This window comes from Hyposmocoma kahamanoa, unplaced genomic scaffold, assembly GCF_003589595.1.
Source record: "Hyposmocoma kahamanoa isolate Upper Pololo Valley unplaced genomic scaffold, ASM358959v1 76, whole genome shotgun sequence".
Lineage (NCBI taxonomy): Eukaryota > Metazoa > Arthropoda > Insecta > Lepidoptera > Cosmopterigidae > Hyposmocoma > Hyposmocoma kahamanoa.
The window spans coordinates 4274194-4280429 of NW_020653900.1; positions in this window are offsets into that span (position 1 = coordinate 4274194).

Genomic DNA, 6236 nt, shown 5'->3' on the forward strand with positions numbered 1-6236 from the left:
TTCAATGCATATATTTACTTTTTAAGCATTCTTCCATATAATTATTATGAGGAAAAGAAGCTATATTTTTAGTATGAAAGATAGTGTAGAACGCGGCGTAATATATGGAAAGAAATATTTTTTAATAATAATAAGGTGCTTTTGAACGGGGCCCGAAACACGTTTAGAAACTAGTATGAAAGGATTTGATTAGTGTTAAGCGTATTTATTTTTAAAATTTAACCTTTGGGGCCCCCGTTGGATCTTTTTGTACATATTTGTGCCAACTTGTCGTAAAAATTTTAAGTTATTTCACGTTACGTGTTAAAAATTTATTGTCCTAATTAAATAATATTTAGAGCTGGTTTTTAACATATCGATGATTGTGAGTTGGTATAAATATTGAGCATTTTAAGATTGTCAAAGTTACTTTTTCAGTATTAGGTTAAAATAAAATTTAAGACTCGAAAAGTAATATATAATTGACATTTTTAATAAATAAGATATATTTTAAAAATATTTATCTATTATAGTAGTGTGAAGCTATTCACGCGTTATTGGTCTCTTATTAGTGTTAAAAAAAAGATGTATTTTATATATAGAAGAATGGATTTTGATGTATTTTTTGAAATTTTTAAGTTTATTCAGGCAGCATAATAATAATAGTAATAACTTCTGAATTCTGAACGCTTAAACGATAAGCATTATAACTCTAATTTCGTAGATAATAGAGGACAGGTCTCTTGCCGCATAAATTGTTATATCTCACACAAGTCTCAAGCACTAAAAAACCCATATATTTATGTATATTACTTGTTAACGCACTATTTACTAGTTTATTTTACAATCATACACGTAATTAGCAAGCATGGATGAGAGTTTTTTTTTGTATTTTTTTTTTAAATAAATCTATTAAACACTTTTTGTTTTTATTTTGATTTCGTAGCGCATTAACATTTTTAAATCCTAGTGATAGAGGATATACTTCGAATAATGTAACGTTGTGATGTGAACTTTAAAACTTTGTCGTTTATAGGTGAATCGCCTAATTAAATTCTATTTTTTTAGACATTGAAAATATTGTTTCTCTTTATTCAACGGTCACGTACAATAAGTCGTATTACCATGAACCAATAACTCGAGAGGACTGTTAATTGCGATACAACACATCGTAGTCGGTTGTTTAGTACCTATTGCCATATACCAGATGTCGCAACGTGGGGACTAAAATAGTACATAATACTGAATTTTTAGATCAAATTTAAACGTAACATAAATTCGCACCCCTCAAGGAACAATGGCATAAGTGGAATTACGTCAACATGTTCATTGCTTCATTAGATAAATATAACCCACCAAAAAATATAACCCACATCCTCGTAATCTCGGTACAGGATGTGGGTTATATTTTTGTGTTCCTAATGGACCAATAAACATGTTTGACGTAATTTCACTTATGCCATTCTTCCATGAGTGGTGCGAATTGTAGTTGGAAATGACTGTATAAATTATAATGTAATCGTTTATTCAATCAAGTCATTTATTCATTATTTAATTATTCTGGTCAATAGTCGTACGCGACTGCATCCACGCGTCTCGTTCATCTCGTATAAGCTAGGAGCCCAATAAATCCTGATGCCATTAAGGAAAAATAACTATATTTTTTTGCTAATTTCCAAGTAAACATTACCTATTGAAACTTTCAAATAGCGTGTATTTAAAAAAAAATGTAAAATTTGTACATGAGCTCCGGCTAACACAGGTATAACTTTCAAATAATAAATCGGTTGTATCTTCCAAACAAAGGGGCAACTAATTTTAAAATTTCGCGACTAGAACCGACTAATTCACAACTTGTTCCGGGTGCAATCAGATTTAAGCTAGGGGCAGCGGTTTTCGAGATTCAAAAATGGTGCCGCCGGAATAAACTTATTCTAGCGTGGACAGTAAAACGCCTTAATAACTTCAAAATGGCGTAACGACTAAATCTATTTTTTTACGACTTTGTAAATTCATACATACTTCTTAGTGTGCCGCTTCTCTACGAAGGTTGGCGACCATCATGGTTGCCGCACGAAAGAAGGAACGTGTGCTAAGGTGGAACCAGTCTCAGGTTCTTCAACCACGAGATTTTCCTTCTGCCTCGAATAGGCTTTCCTTGTATTTTTCCCTGCATTATTAGTTGAAGAATCCGGTATCTATTGCCCTTCACTACGTGGACAAAATACTGTAGCTTCCTTTACAATTCTGAGTATTTTCAACTTCTTTCTCATACGATGAAGAACCTCAACATTGAAGACATTTCGTACCCACGAAATGTCAAGGACTCCAGTTTTGAGCATAATGCTGGAGTCAAGGTCCAACACTCCATACCAAACAGCAAGATACTGAAGACAACAGCGGACCAAACGCATGCGGAGTTTATTTAAGGTTGAACCTTCTACAACACAAAATCTTTTTCATTTTCATGAAGGCACTTCGTGCCTGTTCAATGCGAATACGAACTACTTGTGCGCTATCTCAGTGTTCATTAACGTAGCTACCGGGGTATTTACTATTAGAACCGAGTGAATCGCGACTTTTTTTAGTGTAATCAGATCTAAGCTACGTGTTGTGGTTATCGATATTGAGAAATGATGCCGCTGGAATAAGCTTCTTCCAGCTTGGACAGTAAAACACCCTTATAACTTTTGAACGGCGGACCGACTACATCTAGTTTTTTGTAGCTAGAACCGACTAAATAGCGACTTTTTCTGGCTAGTCGAATTTCAAAAACTCGACCATAGTCACTCTGAAATAAGACACGTAAAATTGAGTTATAATTATCTGGGATCAGCGAAACAAGATCTACAAACCCCCCTAATTGATTTTTTAAATATCTTATTTAGTTTCAGTTTTATTACACAGTCAGTTTTATAACACGTCACGCAATCTTCTGGGTTTTCCACATGTCTGGCTTGTATTGGCTGGAATACACTCCGTGTTGATCTGTGCCCACATCTCGCTTAACTTGCGGCTGACGTTATTAATATTTTTCATATTTTTTTATGCTTAAACATAATTTTAAACTCATTTGTTTCGGAATTTTGAATCTGCTGCTTTTGCCTTTCTTTATACCGAGGACAGCAGGTATATATATATTCTACTGTCCTCGTACTATACCTATATAAAAAATGTATATAAATAAAAATTTACGTATTCTTTTTGCTTTTGTCACAATTTCTACAAAACTAAGTACAAAATTGTATACTATCATGTCAATTACTGAATACCAATGTAACATCTCTATTTAAATACAGAACAATAACAACAATTGCAAAAATGTTATCAGATTTTACACGCAACATCTATTTAATAATTACATACGCTACATTGATTTCTATCATAGTCTATTGGTATAAAATGTTTCCGATAGAATCTTGTCAGGTCATTTAGTACCTATCTATGCTGAAAGGCTTGATGTCAAAATGTTATGGCTTGTACTATGTCTCTGTTTAGTAAGTGTTAACGGCCAAGGAGGACCGCAAGGGGTAAGTATTTTTTTAATATTTTAAATTTTAAGTATTTTTTTAGTTCTATAATGTACCTACTTTACGCCGAGTGATTTGCGGTCGCAAATAGAATTCATTTTTCTTGGAAGTCAAATGCGCAGACCATACCGCGAACGAAGCTAAGCTAACTTAGCTCACGTAGCCGGGGCATCTTTTCATACTTCGGTTCACACCGCGAACTCAGCTAATCGAGCTAATTAAACTAACCCAACGCTCCCGCTAGCTATGTAAAATATGTCGCCCTTCATCCCGACACGTATGTGACTATGGATACTTACGTATTTTCTTAATTTAGCTTTGCACCTGGTTAGCTTAGCTGGTATACCTGTTGGTTGCATGCAACTACGTGAGCTAAGCTAAGTTAGCTAGCTTCGTTGGCGGTGTGGCCTGGAAAGGAATGGAAGCCTGGCGGTTCTGTTTTCGGACAATAACGATTACGCAGATATCAGGTATTTTCTAGGCATGTTTCACCCTCGACTACATAATTGTCGCTTATAACCATAGTTTATTAAGACAAGTACCTATGGTAACTCCGTACAAACTTAGAGCGTGAGTTGTATGTGTGCACGCCTGTCGCCCACTGTAGGAACGCACACGGGACTTGATTCCACGTTCATGCTGCTTTGCTCTAACCATGTGAGGCACGGGTCCAGTTAGTCCGAAAGTCTGTACAAAGATCTATGACAAAAACACATAGGTGAATTTTGCCGACTCGGTAACTGGACCCGTAGCTTAGATGGTTAGAGCAATGCTACGGTGCAGCATGAACGTGAGTTCATGACCCACCGGGTCGACGGGAAAAAAAAATCTGTGTGCTCGATCTTTGTATTCATAATCATGTTATTTGTATTTATAACTTGAAACATAATTTCGCCAACTTCGTTGATTTCCTCTCAGGTGGAATTTGGCCTAACAATTACTGGAAACCCGCACTCATGCGACGGGTCCTCTGATTGGTGTGACCTAGGCGGGGTGGAGGGTTATTGGTTTAACGATACGACTGTCAGTGTGAGGGGCATAGCTGTATTGAAGCAAGCACTTGAGCCTTGTACGATGGTAAGTAAATTTTTTTCTAGTTAGAGTAAGTATTTATTATTTATTGTTACCAGTACTGCAGCTAAGCTTTATTTTCACCACCACACGTCTCGAACGCTATGGATTTGTCTACTTCAGCGCGCACACGTATGTCGTGAACAGATTATATACGTGCAGTTCGCGCGCATGCATTATATAAGTAGTTAACGTTGGTCACTTAAATGTTCAAATGTTAAACTAATAAAAGATAAATTAAATCCATGTCGGAAATGATTTTTTTTCGGCTCTAATACGCGTATATTTGTTTTTTCGGACCCGGGAAAAAACAAATATACGCGATTTAAATCCGAATAAACGAGTTAATTTCCCATGTGTAACAATAGCGAAAAACTAAGACTTCGATAAATTCATGTCGTTCTTTAAAAAGGTTACTTTGGATATTTTACGTTTCACTAGTGTAAATAATAGTTGCACTAAGGCACCCTAGACCAGTTGCAATCTCCTCGGAGTCAGGGGGTCTACTCCATATCTCCGTCCAACATCCGCCCGAAACAATTGTGTAGGTCAACTGTTAATTGAGTAATAGATTTTCATTAGATTTAAATGACGCGTGAAGCGATTGAAGCTTCATACTTGACATTGTCTTTTTAATTTGTTCGAGCATTATTTATCGCGCGGCGGCCGCGAGTCGCCAGGCGGTGTCATCGAGCATATAACCAGAAATAGAGACGAAATAAGAGCCATATATTCCTGGTAACACATTAGCGATACAGCTGCTATAAATATCAACTCTCGTTTGCACTGAAATAAAGACAGGCCAACTACTACCTGTGTGTACGTCTCCGTATATTCCAAAAAATATTCTGTATTTGTTGTAATAAAGATAATATCTCTAACAATGCCGTGCTGTTCTATTCGGTGGTGTGGGAAAAACAGCAAAACATCTAATTACAAAACAAACGGAATCACATTTCATCGGTAATTAAATATGTAATTTTGCAATTTTCGTCCATAATAGCAAAGCTCAAGTTAACTGGTCGATTTGAAGTGAAAGATTTAGATATCGATTTTTTAGATTTAGATTTATTTTATTATCTTGTAAACTTTACATTATTATATACAATATATTGTATTACGGGAATCGTTACAAATAGTAATAAATGTTACATTTCAAAAAATTACAAATATCTAGTACAAGTTTTGTACTACGTAATTTTAACATAGTCAATGTAGTTATGTGAAATAATGTAGGAACATATTAAATAATATAATAATAATTATGTCTATAATGTGTATGTATATAATATAATAATGATTGTATGCATAAAGTTTATGTAATTTATTCATTTCGGTAAAATAATATCTATACCTAATAATCTATAAATTACAACATATATTACAAGACCATGCCCCTATATTCTTCAGTGGAATAATACGCATTATCCAACAAAAAGTCTTTCAGTCGACGATCAAATGTTTCATCATTAGGCTCATTTTTTAAGTTAACGGGTAGGTGCTCATAATAAGCCGGGCCGATTACGCGCGGATCTTTTTCAGTGAGTGCTAACCGTCGCGGTACGACCCTCAGTCGTCCTGTGGAGCGGGTGTTATAACGGCTTTCATGCCTTTCAAAGTTGTGTAAGTTTTTTCGTATGAATGTGATTATTCCAT